The following is a 21,014-nucleotide window of genomic DNA, read 5'->3' as shown; positions in this document are numbered from 1 at the left end:
GTAGTTAACCCCACAGGTTCTGGACTTGCTATGGCCCAAGAAAGACTTTCCCATTGTTCCTTCAATGTTGAGCTGAGCTGTATGAAGTTGCCTGTTGTAGGCTGGCTTTCTCAAAAGAGCCAAAAGAAACACAAAGCAGGGTTTGTGAATGGAACATCTGAAGCAGATTCTTTTTCTATTTAGTGTGAGTAAAAGTACAACATTAGTTTCAAAATTTTTCAATGTGTGATGCATGAATTCTGTATTGCATTTTTCCCTGGCCCAAAACGGAAAGAAAAAAAATAAGGTAGAGAAACTTAGTTCCTTTTCTGCCCTCAAATACACCCAGGCTTGAGGTCCTGCCAAAATTTAGGATGCTGTGGTCACATTTTCTCTTTCTACTGCAGCGCCTTAAGCATACTGAGTTAATACAATATCGACTATTTGCAAAGAGACTTAAACATGGGATTTGTGCAACTCATCCAGACACCTCGTGGGTTTCTCTGCTTTTGCCAAGGGACGCTGTAATTCCCAGCATTTCTCAAGTGCTGTAGTGATAGGGAAAGAACTGATGCAGATAGGAATGGCTAAAAAGAGTTATCAATTAATAGCCCAGTGTTACCTGGATCATTGGGGTCCTTGCTAGCCACTTAAGAAGTACAGGTTACAGACAGTTTGCTTATCTGCTCAAGAGTGTGACCCACACTGTCAATGGGTGATAGACAAACGTGTCTCACAATTCCACAGATGATATATATTTAACGTTTTTGTATGTGTGTGTACATGTATATGTGTGTATGTATAAATATATGTATATATGTGTGTCTAGACATATGTCTAGAGACAGAGACAGAAACTCTCTCTCCTCTTGAGCTACTTGCCCTGGAGTTTGGGCTAAGAAAGATCAGGTAGGTCACGTAGGCAGGCTTACAAAGCAGTTTTGGGTAGGATGAAGTAGGACATGTAGACAGGAAAAGGTACATTTTTAGCAAAAGAAAAAGGATGCTTAAATTATTACAAAAGAAAAAAGTGTGTTCTTTAGCATAGCCATTTACACTGGACCAACAGATGACTTATCTTCTTTGTCAGTTAATCAACATTTGTTAAGCTCTTAGGATGTACCCCAGTAGACAGGATAAAGAGACTTAGGTGACTTCCTAGGAACTATTCAAAGTCTTTTTGAGTTGTCTCTTGTAACTGTAAAGTGATGGGGGAAGGGAGATGTTGAAGGAGACGTTCAGTACGTTTATATAATTAACAGCCAATACAGCACAAAATGGAGTCAGTTATCTTCTCCCCAAAATCTACTTTTGACACCAGGGATCAGCTGTGGGCTACTTGGAAAGCAAGACCCCATCGAGGGAAAGTTGTTACATTGAGGGACTGCTTGCTATATGGGCTGTTTGTTGCTGACCACACTGAATCCTGAGAAAGAATCTGTGTATCCTCTTAAAAGCTGATGGTAAATCAAGACGGGCGCATTTTACTCGGTGCTGGATCAGATTCTTTCAGTTTCCTCCCTGTGATATTTTTGGAAGAAAAGTATTAACTTTTTAAATTCCTTATAGTAAAATGTGCTGCAGTACTTTTAAAAAAAAAACCAAAACTAAAGTTTTTTTCACCCCTTAGGCTTTGTAATAACTAGTCAGGCTCTTTCATAAAAAGGCCCTTTCCCCAAACTGGTTGATGAGGTCTACCAGTGACTCAAATCTGTTGCCAGAGATGGTTTCTGATATGATGACTGTGAGAAAATATATACGTACAAAATATTCACTAACAGCTCTTTGTGAGACTGATACCCAATTTCAGAAAGAAATATAGCCAGGGTATCTGCTTTTGGCCTTGCAGTATTTAAATATGTGTCACTAATGGAGTTAAATTGAAGGTGCTTTTCTTGATTTCATTGTCCAATTAATACCACAGCAAGGAAGTCCTCCAGAGAAGCACTGTACATAAACTTCTACACGAGATGGAAGGCAAACATAAAGAGTAGCCAGCTTAAATGTGTTGCTACTGAACCTATAACCTCGGGCATATTTAAGAATTCATTTACAAAATCTCAGAAACATAGTAGGCACTCAGTTTCTACTGAACATCAGCTGAGTTTCCTCTTTCTGGACTGCTGTTGGAAGACCTGGGAGAAATCCCAGTTCTGCCAGTTATACCCAGTGTGACCCTGGACAGGTTGCTTTGCTTCTCTGGGTCTTAGTTCCTTATCTGTGAATTAAGAAAGTTGGACTAGGGGCAGCTAGGTGGTCCAGTGGATAGAGCACTGGCCCTGGAGTCAGGAGAACCTGAGTTCAAATCCAGCCTCAGACACATGATACTCACTAGCTGGGTAACCCTGGGCAAATCTCTTAACCCCGATTGCTTCACCAAAAAAAAAAAAGGTTGAACTAGATAACTACTGGCTCTTAATTCATCAGTCCTTGTCTGTCAGTCAAGCATCTATTATGTGCCAGGCACTGTGCTAAACACTGAGGATACAAAGGAAGGTAAAAGACAGCCCCTGCCCTCAAGGAGCTCACAGTCTAATGGGGAAGACAACATACAAACTACGTACAATCAAGTTATGTGCAGGATAACAATCAACAGAGGGAAGGCACTAGAATTTATAGGGATTGGAAAAGGCTTCTTGTAGAAGGTGGGACTTTAGCTGAGGCTTAAAGGAAGCCAGGAGGTTTTAATAAGGAGGGAGCGCATTTCAGGCATGAGGAACAGCCAAAGAAAATGTCCTGAGTAGAGAAATGGAATGTCTTGTTCATGAAACCCCAAGGGGTGTAAGAAGTCTGGAAAGGTAGTGGGGGCTAGATTATGGTCTTTGAACATCAAAAGGATTTTACATTTCATCATAGAGGTGATGGAGAGACACTGGAGTTTACTAAGTGAGGGTGTGATCTGTTCTTCAAAAAGATCACTTTGACAACTGAGTAAAGAATGGATTAGAGTGGGAAGAGACTTGTGGCCAGGATGCTAATCAGCCTCCTATTGCAATAGTCTAGGCATGAAATTATGAGGGATGGCGCCAGAGTGGTGGTAATGTCTGAGGGGAGCAGGGGCCATAAGCAAGAAATGTTACAAAGGTAAAATTGACAAGCTTTGGTAACAAGTTTGGACATGGGGTAGGATGGGGTAAGGGAGTGGAGTGTGATGTGTGACACCTACGTTGTAAGCCTGGTTGACAGTAGCACCCTCAACAGTAATAGAGATGTTCAGAAGAGAGAAGGGGGTTGGGGGAAATATAATTATTTCAGTCATGGACATGTTGAATTTAAAATGTCGGTGGGATATCAGTTTAAATGTCCAAAAGGTGGTTAGAGATAGGAGTCTGGAGGTCAGTGAGACTGTAGGTCTGGATAAGTTAATTTGAGAATCATCAGCCTAAAGATGATAATTGAACCCAAGGAAGCTGATGAGATCACCAAGTGAAATAGGAGAGAGGGATATGAGAAGATGGCTCGGGACAGAGGACACTCATGGTTAGTAGGTATGACATGAAGATCCAGCAAAGGAGATTGAGAAGAGTCAGATACAGAGGGAGAGAACCAGAAGAGAGTAGAGTCATTAAAACTGAGGGAAGAAAAAAAAAACTGAAGGAAGAGAGAGTATCAAGGAGAAGAGGGTGATCAACAGTGTCAAAGGCTGTGTAGAGGTTAAGAAAGATGAAAATTGAGAAAAGACCATTTGATTTATTTTTATTTTTCCTTGTTTCTTATTTAATTTAATTTTGGTTTCAGTTCTGAATACTCTCCCTCCTCTCCTTCCCTTAACCATTGAGAGGTGAAAAAAACAAAACCCAAAACAAATATATATCATCATGTAAAACAAATTCTCTCATTAGCCATGTCCAAATAAGAAAGAAAAGAGAAGAAACTGTACTTCATTCTGTGCTCCGAGTCCCTCACCTGTCTACCTGGAGATGGGCAGCTTGATTCCTTTAGAATTGTGCTTGGTCATTGATCAAACTGGTTGAACGGAATTACTAAGTCTTTCAAAGTTGATTATCTTTGCAATTTTGTTGTCGTTGTAGAAATTGTTCTCCTGGTTCCACTCATTTTACTTTGCAACAGTTCATACACGTCTTCCCAGGTTTTTCTGAAACCATTCCCTTCATTATTTCTCACATTACAAAGGCATTCCATCACATTCATATACCATAACTTTTTCAGTCATTCCCTAATTGATGAGTATCCCCTTAGCTTCCAATTCTTTGCCACTATAAAAAGAGCTGCTATAAAAATTTTTGCAAATATGGGTCCTTTTGCTCTTTCTTTAATCTTTCTGGAGTATAGACTTATAATGGCAGTATCAATGGGTCAAAAGGTAGCGGTTTCATAATTTTGGGGGCATAGTTAGTTCCAAATTGCTTTCCAGAATAGTTGATTAGTTCACAGCTCCATCAGCTAGTACTCAAGTACCTGTTTTCCCATAGCCCCTCCAGCATTTGTTTATTCTCCCTCCCTCCCCCTTTTTTGGCAACTTAGCCAATCTGATAGGTAGGAGGTGGTACCTCAAATTTGTTTTAACTTACATTATTACTGATTTACAGCATTTTTTCATATTGCTAATGATTGTTTATATCCTTTGAATACTTATCACTTGGAAATGAAGGCCTTTAGACTGAGCAATTAAGATATCACTAGGAATTTTGGAGAGAGCACATCTAGTCGAATGAGGAGGTCAGAAGCTAGAATTTATAGAGTTAGGAAGAGACTAAGAAGGAAGGAAGTGGAAGTACCTATGGTCTTCTCAAGTAGTTTAACCTCAAATGACAGGAGAGATACGGAATAACAGTTATTGGATAGAGCCTATGATGGTTTTTTTACACATAAGGCATGTTTGTAACAGAAGTAGTTGACACAGAGAGATTGAAGACTAAGTGAGAGTGAAAAAAGTTTTTGTAACATGATTAATTATACCAGGATTTCTCTGATAAATAATACTGGATTTTCAGATATTGGTTTTCTATTTTTTTCAAGTGAGGTTAACTACAATCTATAGGCTTCAACACCAATTAATCAAGACCCAACTTTTATGAGTTTGGATAGAATAAAAAAATATGAAAAGACTTTAGTTGCAAAGCAGTTTTTAAATATCAATTTATCCTTTCATAATTAATGCCATAATTAGCAGAGGGCTACAGGAATGATAAAGCAGACAATCTTCTGGAAAAGATGGGATATAATGGGATCACTTGTGCATGTAGAAAGTTTTTCCTTGGCAAGAAGAAGGGCCACTTCATTAAGTGAGATGGGATAAAAGAGGAAATAGTGGCAGAGCCATTTGGATGATTTGAGATGAGGAGGAGGAGGGGAGAAAAGGAAGCTGTTGGTGAATTGCCTCAATTTTTTTCAGTGCAATACGAGACAAGATTTTTCAGCAGAGTGGCTGGGGGGCAAGGAACCATGGGAGATTTGAGGAGGGATGAAAAGATTTGGAAAAGCTCTTGTGGACTGCAGGATAGTTAATTCATTGGGGAGGTATAAAAAGATTGCCTTGAAACGAGGAGGCTTAGTTGAGGTTATATAACATAAATTTGTTATATAGACCCATTCCGCACAGTTTTGTGATTTTTCTCTGGCTTCATTTAGCAGCATGTGTGTAGGAGGGAAGCAAGTGGATAATAGGAATGATCCAAGACCGATGACTGGCAGGTTTTTAGTAGAATGCAAGCTTAATTTGAGTCAATGCAAACAAGTAACCCTCAAAGCCAATGCAATCTAAGACAATGTTAAAGATAGGTATCACATCCAGAACATAGGAGGTTATATTTCTGCTATAATCTGCCCTGGTCTAACCTTCTCAAGGGTATCACATTCAGTTCTAGATCCCACAATCTACAAAGGACATTAACAAACTAGAAACATATGGAAATGGGTAACCAGGGTGGTGAGAGTATGGGAGAACTATGGGAGAGTAAGAGAACTATTTGAAGGAACTGGATATTTTTAGCCAACCTAGAAAAGGGGAAAGGCTTAGATAACATAAAGGCTGCCTTCAGGCATTCGAAGAGGTTTTGGAATTGTTCTATTTTGCTCCAAAAGGCAGTAATGGACAGATTGTGCCCAAATGAGGGAAGAACTAAGAATCAGAGCTGTTCACACAGGACATGCTGTAGCCTGAAAGGCAGGGGTTCACATCAACTTGTGAGAGGTGTTGCAGATGGTGTTTCTATTTGGATACAGGTTGGATTAGATGGCCCTGGACGTCACCTTTCTATGATTCTTGCATAAAGGCTTACATACAGAGTTAAAAGACAACTCAGGACATTTTAATAAAACAACATTATGTCCTTGCATGAGAAAATAAATAGCAATGGAGTATTTAGCAATTTATTTTAGCAAAATTTTAGCAAAATTTCCCAAGCCCAGTAAGTTATATTCCATCTATCAAAAACTCTCGGCAACTCACTTACAATGCTTATAATCTGTGTTGTCGTTGTCATTTAGTAGTTTGTCAGTTGTGTCTGGCTTTTCTTGACCCCTTTTTTAGGGTTTTCTTGGCAAAAATACTGGAGTGGTTTGCCATGTTCTTCTCAGCTCATTTTACAGATGAGGAAACTGAGGCAAACAAGGTTAACTGATTTACCCATAGTCACATATCTGGTAAATGTCTGAGGCAGGATTTGAACTCAGGTCTTCCTAACTGTAGGCCCAGCACTCTATCCACTATACCACCTAGCTGACCCTATAATTTGTACTTCTCTAAAATTTCATTTTTCTTGAGAAGCCATGGTTTTTTTTTAGATGAATTCCTTTCACATATATTATATTGCCTATTGTATGCAAGTCTATTTCGAAGAAAGCTTTACGTACAGGTAAGGCATCATGACCTAATAGGTAGTGGCCCTTAATGTCTGGAAGACCTGGGTTCAGGCCCTGACTGCTACTGTGGGACAGTTTCTTAACTGCTTAATGCTCTTCCGCATGTCTCTAAGAGTTTAAGTTGCAGAATATTTGCTGATGAGCTTGGGGGGAAGGGGTTTCTAATATTCTTGGGAGTGGAAGAGCTCCCTACTATGATGAAATTATAGGTCCGGATCAGAAAGAAAAAAATATCCTTCCTTAAGGTCCTTCCCTAATGCTGCACAAAGATGACCCTGGCTTCCAAGCTCGGGAAGGTTCTATCAATTAGGAAAGGCATTGAGTAGGGGCCTCGTGCCCAGTCTAGCTAAACATGGAGAGGCTTATCACTGGATGGGACAACTTTTTTTCAACCACACCTCAGCACGTCTGTCTCTGTAATCTGTTTGAGGGCAGGGACTGGTGATTTTTTCACCTTTGTATTCCTATCTCAGTGTCGCGTATGTGGCAAGTGCTTTTGGGGGTCAGTTGGTTTGTTTTATGGCCCTCCTCAGTAGAAACTCCCTCCATTGATGAAGATTGGCAGCTCCTTGGGAGTAGGTGACTTGCTCATAATCATCCAGTTAGTAGGGGTCAGAGGTAGCACTTTATCCTAGGCCTTCCTGACTCTGAAGCCAGGTCTGTGCCTAATATGCAAGGCAGCATCTTAATTAATATTAATTGAAGTGAATTTATGGCAAAGAAACTTTAAAATCTCATGAAGCAAAGAGATACTCACTGGGAAGAAATCACATTGGTGACTCCTTGAACAGTTCCAATGTTATCATCATTATTATTATCAGCTAGAGGGATCAGGAAAGGCTTCCTTCCCTGGAACAAGTAAATATCCCAAGATCTAGGAACCTCCCCTCATTAGTTCCTTTACTTTCTGATCATCTTGTCCTTCTTCAGAAACAAAACCCACACAGGTAACCCATTGTCTGCAGAGCAGGTTTTTGGAGCTGTTTTTCCAGGCCTGATGATGGATTTGTGCTCTTCTGTCTCCCTGCCTCCTTTCTTCCCTCCTTTTGATCAGAGACAAGCCTTTGCCAGATACCTGGCTATGTTAAACAGTATGGTCTTAGGGCTTGGAACAGACTGTTGGCTCACAAGGAGAATTTGGCATCAAGCATGGTACTGTGCATTGCCTACTTGAAGCAGTAAACATGTTCCTGAAAAGTTGCAATATAATAGGTGTGAAAGGAATACATTTTTAAAAAATGCGGCTTCTTAAGAGAAATGAAATTTTAGGGAAGTACAGATTATAGGGCCAGCTAGATGGTGCAATGGATAAAGTGCTGGGCCTGGAGTCAGGAAGACTCCTCTTCCTGAGTTCAAATCTGGCCTTAGACAGTTACTAGCTGTTGTAACCCTGGACAAACCACGTAATTCTGTTTGCCTCAGTTTTGTGCAGTGATTCCTTTCCTTGTAGTCCCTCCTTAAGGATTTTGGACATACATTATCTTCATTTCCTTTGAGTTTCGTTGTCTATTAACATTTGAGCCCTAAGGGGCTCTCAGGTAGTTAATAGTCCAAAAACCAGTACTGAAAAGCAACAGGGGAGTTCCTGTGGCAGAACCTTTTTCGAAGTGAAAAATGCTTTTACAACGTGATTAATTGCCCCAGGATTTCTCTGATCCATAATATTGTATTTTCAGATATTGGATGGTGGTTGTTTTTTAAAGTGGGGTTGAACTGCGGGCCATACCAATCAATCAAGACCCAATTTTTTGTGATTTTAGATGTAATAAAATAATAAGATGGAAAGACTTCCATTGCAAAGCAATTTTGAAATATCAAGTTTTCCCTTCATAATGAATTCTATAATTCTCTACGTAATTCACTATAGGATACCTTGAAGCTATCTCATTAATTACTACCACAGGCTATAATGTAGGGGACAAAACAGATTCACTGAGAAGTTAGTCTTTCCCAGTTTCTCCAGCCCACAATGATCTTTCTCTTTTCTGAGTTCCAACAACCCTCAGTTTCCATACTATCCATTACAGCATTTGGTAAACTCTTAACAAGGATGTTTATTCTACTTGTCACCAGGATGAGCTCATAAGCCCCTTGAGTGCAAATTTGGCTTATTTAAATATAAAATCCCTGTTTGTTTATATATGATAATATATATAATATATAGATATATAAAATGTTTCTATGTACACTATCTTTCCTCACAGCACAATCCAGTATTGAGGTTGGTGGTCACCTACTGGTTGAAAGACTCTGGAAGGAATCTTTTTGTAGCAATGGCAGGGCTTCTACTGTTAGTGATTTTGTCTTTTGTGTTAAGTTTCACCATTGGGCTAGAAACAGGAATAGATCATATTAAGTTACTAGCCTCCTTTGGGGTCTATGCTAGATAAATTTTCTTCTGAAATAACAGATTGTTAAATGACTAATTGTTAATGTTGGAGAGACACAGGATTTATCCCTTTCTGAAACCTTATTCTCTATTGTGCCAAGCCAGAATCTGAAAGACATTGCTATTGCTGATAATGAGATTGGATTAACTTTCTCCTCAATCTTGTTCAGACCCCATCCAAGTGGGGAAGCCTATTGTGTTTTATTCAGGTTTGGGTGAGAATAAATTCTTTGATTATATTGCCAAGACTGGGGGTGTTTTGGAAGTAAATGAATGCTCAAAGTCACTCTCCCGGTCCCTCATTGGAATAGACCCATTTCTCATTATAATATTCATTCTCTCATTACTTGTTAACCAATCAGAGTGATTGCCATCCTCAGGGACAACCACTTTCCAAGGACAGATAAGCTTGAATGGTTTCCATGAGGGGTCTTTGACATTGGAGAGTGTCACTGACCGTTTTTATTAATTATGTACTAGAATGCTTAAGAAAATGATTGATTACTCAGAAATTATGTCTCCTGAACTTTTTATGTATCACACTTCCTATAAGAAAGATGGGGTGTCTTGGAGCTTTGGATACCTTTGATACCATTTAGTTCAAATCCTCACTATCTTAGTTAAGGAAACTGAGAGCCAAATAAGTTAAATTCCTTGCTTCAAAGTCATACAAGGCCGAAGTAGCATAGCTGGGAGTTGGACTCAGGTCCAAATCTAAAATTCTTTCCACTAGATGCTTTTTGCCTGGATTAGGAAGAAAATGATGAAACTTGGTAAAAGGCTCTGCAGAGGGGAGAGCAGAGATGCCAAAGGAAAACTTTGCCTACTCTACAATTTTGCCTAAAGCTGGCTGTAGCTGACCACATAATAGGTGTTCCATAAATACTTACTGAAGTGAATTGAACTTGCCCAAGGTTATATACAGTGACTCATACTCAGGGGCTTAGGAAGAGAAATCATCAGGTTCCCAGTCACATTTAGTATTTACTGGATCCTGATAAGCCTAATGACCTCTGAGGTCTTCTTATGAAGTGTTAAAAATAGGTGAGAAATATTATTCTAATTTTATAATGCATTGATAGGGTCCCCAAAGAGCCTAAGGAACTAGGATGGATGCCAAAATCAGGAAACAGATGCTGCTGGCACCTAGTTCTCCCTATGCCAGAAAAAATAGCTAACACATTGTTTTCTGACAGTTTTGTGACTTGACTTTGGAAGAACTTGCCCTTGGTACCAAACTGCAGCTACTTTATTCCAGGCCCAGCTCTATGTCACATGGGTTTTGTTTTTTTGTTTTTTAACCTTTTTGGCTTTGTAATTGCCCATGTCATATTACAAATGGTGCCACCCAGGCCTTGATGCTCTTGGTTTTAGGGATTGGATTGCCATGCCCCATAGAATGTTTCCACCTTTCAGCACCAGGACTGTGCTGGCCAGAACCCTTGACCCTTGGTAATTACCACAGCCACTTTCACCCATTGTTCTCTCCTAGCACCACCTACAGAGCGTACAAGAGTTTCCAACTTCTCCATTAACGTGCTGCAGCTGAATTTTCTGACCATGAATAGTAAAGGACAATGTCACTATGAAAATGTCGCCATAAAAACCATGTTAGTGGATCTCATTTTTCATATGTATGGGTTTAAAGGAAATTTGATCATCAGGAAGAATTCTTGGGACTACATTTTCCAGGAGGCTGTGCATGAGCCCATAGCAATTGCATACTCTGCTCAGGTAAGGAGCATGAAAACACTTTAAGAAACTTAAATACAGTGAGATCGCCATGGATGGCAGAGTTGTGGATAATAGCTGAGAGATAAGCAGTGGTAAGAGCAACCATATGGAGAGAAAGTAAGTGGCCTAGACCTGATCATAGTATCCTGCCTCAAGGTACCAAGGATCAAGATGGTGGCAGAAGCTTCACGTCAGTAATAATGGGCCTCTGTCTCTGAAGATCCTGGGCTCTCTAGTTTGCTACATGGAGATTAAAATGAAAGTTGTTCAGCAGAGTAGCTCTATACTCTAACCTTCAACACTGGTGAGATTATTTTAATCCAAATGTCTTCTCTGGATCAGTTGGAGATATAGAGACTAACCTTTTCCTGAAGCATGCAGGAAGTGTTACACCTGGTTCGTTTCTTTGTTATTTACTTTGTTATTCTGTTTTAACAGGATATCTTGGCATTATAATTTATAGGTTGTTTAATCTGGTCCAGAAACCAGATGTATGGGGTCTTCTAAGCAAACATATCAAAAAGGGCTCAAGTTGTGATTTTAAATAGATGACCCAGGTATTATTCTGAACCTGGACATAGCTAAGACAGGTATTACATTTAGTCTTCAGATGTAGGAGCCCCATCTGAGCCACTGACAAGCATTAATTAAGTACCTATTAGATGTCCTGGGCTACCTTCTCTTTTCCCCTGTATTCTACTTCACTATGCGGTCTCATCAGCTCATATAGATTTAATTACCATCGCTATGCAGAAAATTCTCAAATCCCCCTTCCCTGCCCCAGCTTCTGTGAGGACTTCTAATCTAGCATCTCCAACAGCCTTTTGGACATCTCAAACTGGATGTCCAGTAGACGTCTTAAATGCAATATGTCCAGAACAGAATTCATGTTATATTATGTATATATATGTATATATATATGTGTATATATATATACACACACACACACACACACACACACACACACACACACACACACATGTTCCCATCCTCTTTATTACTGCAACACCATCCTCCCAAGTCCCTCAGGCTTGCAACTTAGGAGTCATCCTGGACTCACTATCTCTCACCCTGCATATCCAAACTGTTGCCAAGGTCTACCAATTTCATTTTGCAACACCTCTCTTATATGCTCCTTTCTCTCTTCTGACACTGGAAGCATTCTAGTGCAGGTTCTCATCACCTCATGCCTGGACTGTTGCAATAACCTGCTAGTGGGTCTTCCTGACTCAAGTCTCTCTCCATTCCAATTTATTCTCCGTTCAGCCACTAAAGTGATTTTCCTAAAGTTCAGGTCTGACTATGTTACCTTCCTACTCAATAAACTTCAGTGGCTCCCTATTGCTTCCAGAAACAAATACAAAATGCTCTGTTTGGCATTCAAAGGCCTTCATAACTAGCCCCCCTTATCTTTCCAGTCTTATTACACCTTACTCCCCACTTGGTATTCTTTGACCTAGTGACACTGGCCTCTTGGCTGTCCCACAAACAAAACACTCTTATCTCCCTGCTCTGAGTGTTTCTCTGGCTGTCTTTTACTCCTAAAATTCTCTCCCTTCCTTTGCTCTGATTATTGACCTGTCTGGCTTCCTTTAAGTCCTAAATAAATCCCACTTTCTTTTTTTTTAATATACATTTATTTATTTTTAGTTTTCAACATTTACTCCCACAAGTTTTTGAATTCCAAATTTATACACCATCTCCCCCCTCCTCCAACCCCAAGATGGCATGAATTCTGAATATCCTTTCCCCTAGTCTGTCCTCTCTTCTATCTCTCTCCTCTTCTCTTATCCCCTTCCCCTTCTATTTTCCTATAGGGCAGGATAGACTTCTGTACCCCATTTCCTGTATTTCTTATTTCCCAATTGCATGTGAAAACATTTTTTTAAACATATGTTTTTAAAACTTTAGGTTTCAAATTTTCTCTCTTCCTCCCTCCCCACCCACCCTCATTGAAAAGGCAAGCAACTCAATATAGGTTGTACATGTGCAGTTATGCAAAACACGTCCATAGTAGACATGTTGTGAAAAACTAACTCTATTTCCCTTAATCCTATCCTGCCCTCCCATTTATTCTATTCTTTCTTTTGACCCTGTCCCTCCTCAGAAGTATTTACTTCTGATTACCCCTTTCCCAATCTGCCCTCCTCTCTATCATCCCCTGCTCTCTTGTCCCCTTCTCCCCCTATTTTCCTGTAGGGTAAGACAGATTTCCATACCCAATTGAATGTGTTTCTTATTCCCTCCTTAAGCCAAATCCTATGAGAATAAGATTCACTCATTCCCTCTCACCTTCCCCTGTTTCCCCTCCACTGTAAGAGACTTTTCTGTTTTTTTTTGTGAGATAATTTACCCCATTCTACCTCTCCCTTTCTTCTTCTCTGAGTATAATCCTCTCTCATCCCTTAATTTTATTCTCCAGATATGACCCCTTAATCTTCAACTCACCCTGTGCCCTCTATCTATCTATATATACATATATACAGTTTTTTTCCTTCAACTACCCTAATACTGACCAAGGTCTCATGAGTTATAAATATCATCTTTCCATGCAGGAATGTAAACAATTCAATCTTAATAAGCCTCTTATGATAAATCCCACTTTCTACAAGGAAGCCTGCCCAACCCCTCCTTAATTCCAGTGCCTTCCTTCTGTAATTATCTCCTATTTATTCTGTATATAGCTCACATATATGTTTGTTTGCACGTAGTCTCCCTCATTAGATTGTAAGATCCTTGAGTACAGGGTCATTTTGCTTCTTTTTGTTGTTGTTGTTTATCCTTTGTTCTAGAAGAGGACCAAAGACTCCAGGAGGGTGATGTCTTGACTTGCAAGTGAATTGGCTTTAAGTGAGTCAGGGCTGTGCAAAGTCACCAGCCTCTCTCTTCTCCCTCCTCTTTTTGTAACCCCAGGGCTTAGAATAGTGCCTGACACATAATAGGTGTTCAATAAATGTTTATTGATTATTGTCAAGCATTGACGTCCTGAACCAGATTAAAATGTAATTGGGAAATATTTAACAAAATAAAAAATAATACAATATAAATAATGTTAATTTGAAGTTTTCAATATACAGCCTGCAGGGATCCTTTTCTATTTAAATTTGATACTACTCTGTCTAGGGTGATTTGACTGATATGCTTAACTGACTTCCTACAAGAACTCAGGTTCTGTGGTACCACAAAAGGTTTCCTGTTGAGGGTAAGCATCAGCAGATGTTTCTTAGTCTCAGGTGAGTTCCCTGGGTCGTGTTTTCTCTTCTTCCTGGGGCTCCTGGCAACTGGCTACCTTATATTGCTTGCCCCTACCATTTATACCAAGGGGCAAGTAGGTAGGTAATAAATAGAATACCAGGTCTGGAGTCAGGAAGACTCATCTTTGTGAGCTCAAATCTAGTCCCAGATACTAGCTGTGTGACCCTGGGCAAGTCACTTAACCCTGTTTGCCTGATTTTCCTCAACTATAAAAATGAGCTGAAGAAGGAAATGGCAAACCATTCCAGTATATCTTTGGCAAGAAAACCCCAAAATGGGGTCACAAAGAATCAGACACGACAAAATGACTGAACAATAACTACCACCATTTATAGCTGGGCTCCTTCCCCAACCAGAAACAATAGATTCCGATTTCTCCTGTACTGTGAAATAAGCAACAACCTTCCTTTAGGACAGCTCTTTTAGAGGAAGCCACAATGAAGAAAAAGATGGTAGTATCAGACATATATACATATGTGTATATATATATATATATATACATAGATATGTATATATATATACACATATATACACACACACACATATACACACACACATATGCATACACACACACATATACACACACACACACATATACACACACACACACACACACACACACACACACACACACACACACACACACACACACACACACACACACACACATATATATCTCACAGGAAGACCTGAAAGCATGTTCTAGACTTGAAGGTGGAAGAAGAGAGTTAGACGTGGCACACCCCTCACCTCCCACATCCCTGCTATTGTAGAATAAACTCACAACCTTTTAAAAGGGTTTTCCCAAGGTTTTTATAGGTTTAACATAATAAGGTTTTTACAGGCTTCACAAAATAAATAAAAGATCGAAGTTATAAACCAAGAAGAGATCTTAAAATTTTGGGGCCCCACAGTTTATTCAACAAGCATTTTTCAAGAGCCCACTATGTATCAGGAACTGTGCTAAGTTCTGTGCTGGGATCCAAAGAAAAGCGTATGAGTCTCAGACTTTGAGGAGCTTAGATGTTATAGGAGGGGAAGGTGGAAAGACATACGTGCACAAAAAAAAATAACTACAAAAATCTATGAGAACAAAGACGAAGCAATTTGTAGAGGAAAGGCACTTGTAACTAGGGGAAAACATTCAGGCTTGCTAAAGGAAGCGGTATTTGAGGTAAGCTTTGAAGAAAGTGAGTCATTCCAAGTGTGGAGGGGAGCTTCTGCAAAAGCAAAGAAATGAAAAGTAGAATGTGGTTCATGGGGAACAGCAGGGTGGCCAGTTTGGTGGGAACGTAAAGGACAAAAAGAAACCAAAATTCAGTAAACCTGGGAAAGATACACTTAAGCCACACTGGGAAGGGCTTTAAAAGCCAAACAACGAAGTTTTTGCTTTGTGTTTTTTTTTATTTTAATCTTAAAGGTAACAGGGAGTCCCTAGAGCTTCTTGAACCCTAAAGAATCTCAGAGGGTCAGATGGAATATCATTTTGGCAGCTGCATACAGGATGGATTGGGGCACGAGAGACTGAACTCTTAGAGACCAGTTCAGAGTCTGTTGCATTTGTCCAGGTAGAAGTAATTTGTTGTTATTGTTTGTCCTTCATTCTCAAAGAGGACCATGACATGAGGAAGGTGATGTCTTGACTATCATGTGAATTGGATTTAAGTGAGGGAGGGCTGTGCAGAGTCATGAGACTCACTTTCTCCTCCAGAACCATCTAGACCCAGTGGCAAGACACAGATCAAGATGACTGGAGATGCCCCTAGATGCAGCGAGAGACCTTGGCCTTTTTAAGCTAAGGTCTTTCCCAGGCCTCAGTTTGACTGAGGCAATGCTCATTCAGTGATTAAGGCTAGGTAGGAAATGAGGCAAAGAATGGCCTCTTTTACCTAGTCAAAGGAAAAAAAAAATCTATTCGGGAGGGGAAGACCTTCAGAGTTTCTGGACACAACAGAAACAGTTGCTATTTACATTCACTCTGAGCCTTCTACCCAAACAATGACCACTAATGATTTGAGTTAAAGCCAGGTCCTTAAGAAAGAAAAGAAAAAGAGTGGAGGGTAGAGTTGAACACTTATTGCAATTTTATGGGTGGGGTTGTGCAGCCCTGACAAAGAGTAATGGCTGGATGGAAGGTTGCTGAGTGGGGGTGTTAAAGACTCAAACAAGAGTACTAAGGTGAAAGTGGGGAGAAGGGGAGGGTATACAACAGCATAGACAGGATTCATGAAAATATCTATACCCTAATTATTAGAGATATCAATTCTTTTTTATTTAAAGTTTTATTGATGTATTTTTTTAGTTTATTCTGTTTTATTTAAATTTTTTTATTTTCGTTTCCAAATTCTCTCCCTTCACACAATTCCCAATCCATTGAGAAGTCAAGAAACACAATACCCATTATACATATGAAGTCATGCAAAGCATATTCCCACACTAGCCATCTTGCAAAAAAAAACAGCAAGAAAAAACAAAGAAAATGAAAAACAACATGCTTCAATTTGCATTCAGATTTTATCAGTTCTTTCTCTCTAGAAGTAGATAGCATTTTTTTTTCATCATGACTCCTCTGGAATTGTTGTGGATCACTGTATTGATCAGAGTAGCTAAGTCTTTCACAAATGAACATCATTACTATATTGTTACTATCTACAACATTCTTCTGGTTCTGCTCACTTTACTTTGCATCAATTCATGTTAAGTTTTCACAGCTTTTTCTGAAACCCTCTCTCATTATTTCTTATAGCCTAACAGTATTCTATCACAATCACATGCCACAATTTGTTCAGCTATTTCCCAGTTGATGAACATCCCCTCAGATTCTAATTCTTTGCACCTACAAAAAGAGCTGCTATAAATATTTTTGTACATATGGGTCTTTTTCTTTTTCCTTTGATTTCTTTGGGGTATTGACCTAATCGAATTATTGCTGAGTCAAAGGGTATGCACAGATTGATAGTCCTTTGGACATAATTCAAATTATTCTCCAGAATGGTTAGATCAATTCACGACTCCATCAACAATACATTAGTATACCTATTTTCCCACACGCTCTCCAGCACCAGTCATTTTCCTTTTCTATCATGTTAGTCAGTCTGATGGGTGAGGTAGTACCTCAGAATTGTTCTAATTTGTATTTCTCTAATTATTAGTGATTTAGAATATTTTTTCATATGACTATTGATAGCTTTGATTTTGCTTTCTGAACACTTGCTAGTCATTACCTTTGACCATTTATTGATTGGAGAATGGCCTTTATTTTTATAAATTTGGCTCAGTTTCTAGGAAACTAGACCTTTATCAGAGATACTTCCTGTAAATTTCCCCCCAGTTTCCTCTTTCCTTCTAATTTTGGCTGTGTTGGGTTTGTTTGTGCAAAACCTTTTAAATTTAATGCAGTCAAAACACTCCATTTTACCTCTTGTGATCCTCATTGTCAGCCTTCAGGAGAGGGAAGACTTTTAATCCTTCTCCTGGCCTACTTAACCTCCACAGAGTGGTGTTGTATAGTGAGTTCTAGACTTGGAGTCAGGAAAGAAGCCACTGAGTAACACTGAGCTCTGGGACCATGGGCAAGTTACTTAAGTTTTCTAATCCTTAGTATATCTATAAAATGGAAATAATAATTCCTGTAAAGGGTAGAGGAAGTAATATATAAAGTACTTTGTAAAGCTTAAAAAGCTATAGAAATATCAATTATTATTATTTTTAATTTTCTCTTCAAATCTTTGAAATTCAGACTTTTTGCTATCCTTAACTCTCAACTAGCTAATAGCACTGTTTTCTAGTCTTTAAGTTATTATTTATTCCATAAAGTCTTCTCCACAGAGAGAAAAACAACTATTCCCAGGAGCTGGTCAGAGTGTGTTTGTCTTATCACATGCCATAGTGACAACAAAAATGGGGAGCTTGTGTCTATGACATCCATATATTATTTTCTGTTCAGTATGCATCATTCTTCACAGAATGCCTTGGCGGGGAGTGGGGGGTGGGGAACATTGAGAAGTACATACCTACAGCTCATTCTTTCCTGTGTGGCTATGGTTTCTTAGAGAATGGATTGTTCAGAGGTTGAAGTATCAAATTAAAAAATCTCCTTTGAGCAGGCTCAGATCCCAAAAGGGTTATTATTTAGGGAAAAAAAAGGATCTCCCTACAATTTACTTGAGAAACCCTATCCGTCCAATTTTTGTGGTGAAGGTTTGAGAGGCTTATGTTATATGGAGGTTAGAGATACTTATGTGCTTATACATGGATGTATATAGATATACACACACACACACACACACACACACACACATGCATATACATATGTGCATATATATGTATATGCATATATATATATAATATAATACATGTGTGTATATATAATTTATATGCATGTGTATATATATACACACACATACATATTTAATTGAGGGCAGTTGCTTAGTCCCCTTAGTGTTTTTTTTCCTTCCTTCGCAGATGTTCAACATGTGTCTCTCCCATTCCAAACACTTCCCATGGCACCACAAAATGTATTGCTTTATAAAATACTTAGGGATGAAAGGTGCTAATGTAATTATTTTTATATTAAACTGCAAGCTGTTAGGATATAAATAACTATAAAATGTTAAAAGTGAGAACCAAAAACAATCCCATCTGGGAAGAAACAACAGTAACGCAACATCTTTCCTAATTATAGAAAAGCCATTTTCGATTTTGTTTTTATAGCTTGGTGGAAAAGAGAAGTTTTTATTTTTTTAAACCTTCTGTATTGGCGGCAACATCTGGAGATTTAGCATGTGGAACCAGAATGTATTTGAAGATTTTCAAGCAATTTAAGGGAATCCACTAGTGTGATTCTCTCTTTTAATTTAAATGAGTATGACGGGTGCTAGAAAAATAGGGCTAGAGATAGGGACTATAATGTCATTGATACAGGTAATTCACAGATGAGGAAACATCCTCCAACACAGAAGTTAAGTGATTTGTCTGAGATCACCGAAACAGTATGACTTAGGGATCTGACTTGAACTCAGGTCTTATTGTTGATGGGTAATACTCTATTTATTACGTCATTCTTCTTGAGAAATAGTAGGTGCATGTGAGAAATTGGTAGGAAATTTATGACTGATAATCCCATAGACTTATCCAACTTCAAAATGAAAATCTTTTTTTTTTCTGTTTTTAACTGATATTTGAAAGAAGATGAAGGAATGGGCTGCTAGATGGGTAGGCTAAGTGAATTCGTCTAAATGACCAATGGAGGCAGAGAGGTGGACTTGGTGAAAAAGAACAAAGAAGCAAACTGAAGATACCTGTATCTGTCTTTTCTTTTGGCTATAATTTCTTTAATAGTCAAGACTGGATTCATTCTTTCTATAGTGGGTACTTAGTGGGCTATTTCTCCCAGATTTTAGCTGGAGGAAGAGTTATTTCATTTAAGGATAGGATGCTATACTATAACTGACATCAGAAGTTTAGATGAGTTAAACTAGAATGTGGAATGATAGATGAAAGTCCTGTTTTTGAACGTATCCATGACTCATGCAAAGAGAGCATCTAAAATCCTACCCTTTGGATTCAAAACCCTCTTGTGATGTCATCAGGTATAAAGGGATTCTCTGTTTCAGAGGATCTATATGTGCAGTGAATATGTTCATAAGGAGAAGTTTCTGAGAACATTCTCAGCATGGAGGCTGAATTAAATGCACAATAGACATGATAGATATGAACCAGTAATGCACCATGAGGGGCAACTAGGTGGCGCAGTGGATAGAGTGCCAGGCCTGGAGTCAGAAAGAGCCGAGTTCAAATCCAGTCTCAGACACTTACTAGCTTATGTGACCCTAATCAAATCACTTAACCCTGTTTGCCTCAGTTTCCACATGTATAAAATGAGCTGGAGAAGGAAATGGCAAACTAGTCCAGTATCTTTTCTAAGAAAACCCCAAATGGGGTTACGAAGAGTCAGGCATGACTGAAACAACTGAACAACAACAAAATGCACCATGAAGGAGAGACGTACCAGGTGTGTCAAAAACCAGCAATGCTTACACCACCATCACCCTTTAGAACCCAGTGGGGATAGTCTAAGACTGTGTCTGAGAGCCTTAGGAAAAACAGTCCTTCCTCCCCACCTGGATAACTAGATCTTGCTTCTAGGCTGCCTAGAAACTCTTTATCCAAGGGAGCAAATTCTGTGGAGATGGAACTATCATCCTCCTACCACTACCACCAACTGCTATAAAAAGACAGATAAGCCCTAGAGCACTGGGAATATCCTTATGCCTGTTGGCCCTGCTTCCAGCCCAAAACCACCATCCGTCTCAGTCAACACTGACAGGAGCCACCCAGCAATTGTCCCTATATCTAATATCGCCTGCATGTCCTTAGTAGCCATAGCTACTGAAAGTCCAGAAAAGAAAGTTCTTCTCACTTAAGTCCTTGGCTCTGACAATGGTTCAATCTCAGAAACAGATATGGTTTTACAAATAGAAGTAACACTAAAGAAAATGTATTACTATCTGCCTTGCCACTAAACTTTAAGGACCTCTGGACCTATCTGACTTGAAGCTAAAATTCCCTCTCTGTGCAGTCTCCTCCATTTGAATGTAAACTTTTGGAGAACCAGCTTTTCTATTTGTCTCTCTAGCCTTTAGCGTAGTACTTAGCACACAGTAAACACTTAATAAATGCTTTTTCACTCATCTGACTCAATTCACAGGTACATGATTGGTTAGTCTTCTTTGTAGAGTATTGGCAGCAGCAGAGTCTCTTCCTTGGCACCACCCAGCTCAAGTTTTACAGCTATCACACACTGTAGGGCAGAGTAAAGGGAATAGGGCTGG

The 21,014-nt window shown here is 39.2% G+C and overlaps 1 protein-coding gene across 1 annotated transcript in view; it reads right to left on the bottom strand.

Moving 5' to 3' along the window:
• The window catches only part of SPMIP2 (sperm microtubule inner protein 2), a 145,082-nt gene that overhangs the window by 79,502 nt on the left and 44,566 nt on the right, over nucleotides 1-21,014 (bottom strand). The gene's annotated exons all lie outside the window — the stretch shown is intronic.

This window comes from Phascolarctos cinereus, unplaced genomic scaffold (genome assembly GCF_003287225.1).
Source record: "Phascolarctos cinereus isolate Bilbo 61053 unplaced genomic scaffold, phaCin_HiC Scaffold_9;HRSCAF=440, whole genome shotgun sequence".
In the NCBI taxonomy this organism is placed as follows: Eukaryota; Metazoa; Chordata; class Mammalia; order Diprotodontia; family Phascolarctidae; genus Phascolarctos; species Phascolarctos cinereus.
The sequence above is the reverse complement of the archived record's forward strand: the minus strand, read 5'-3'. Positions and strand labels throughout refer to the sequence as shown.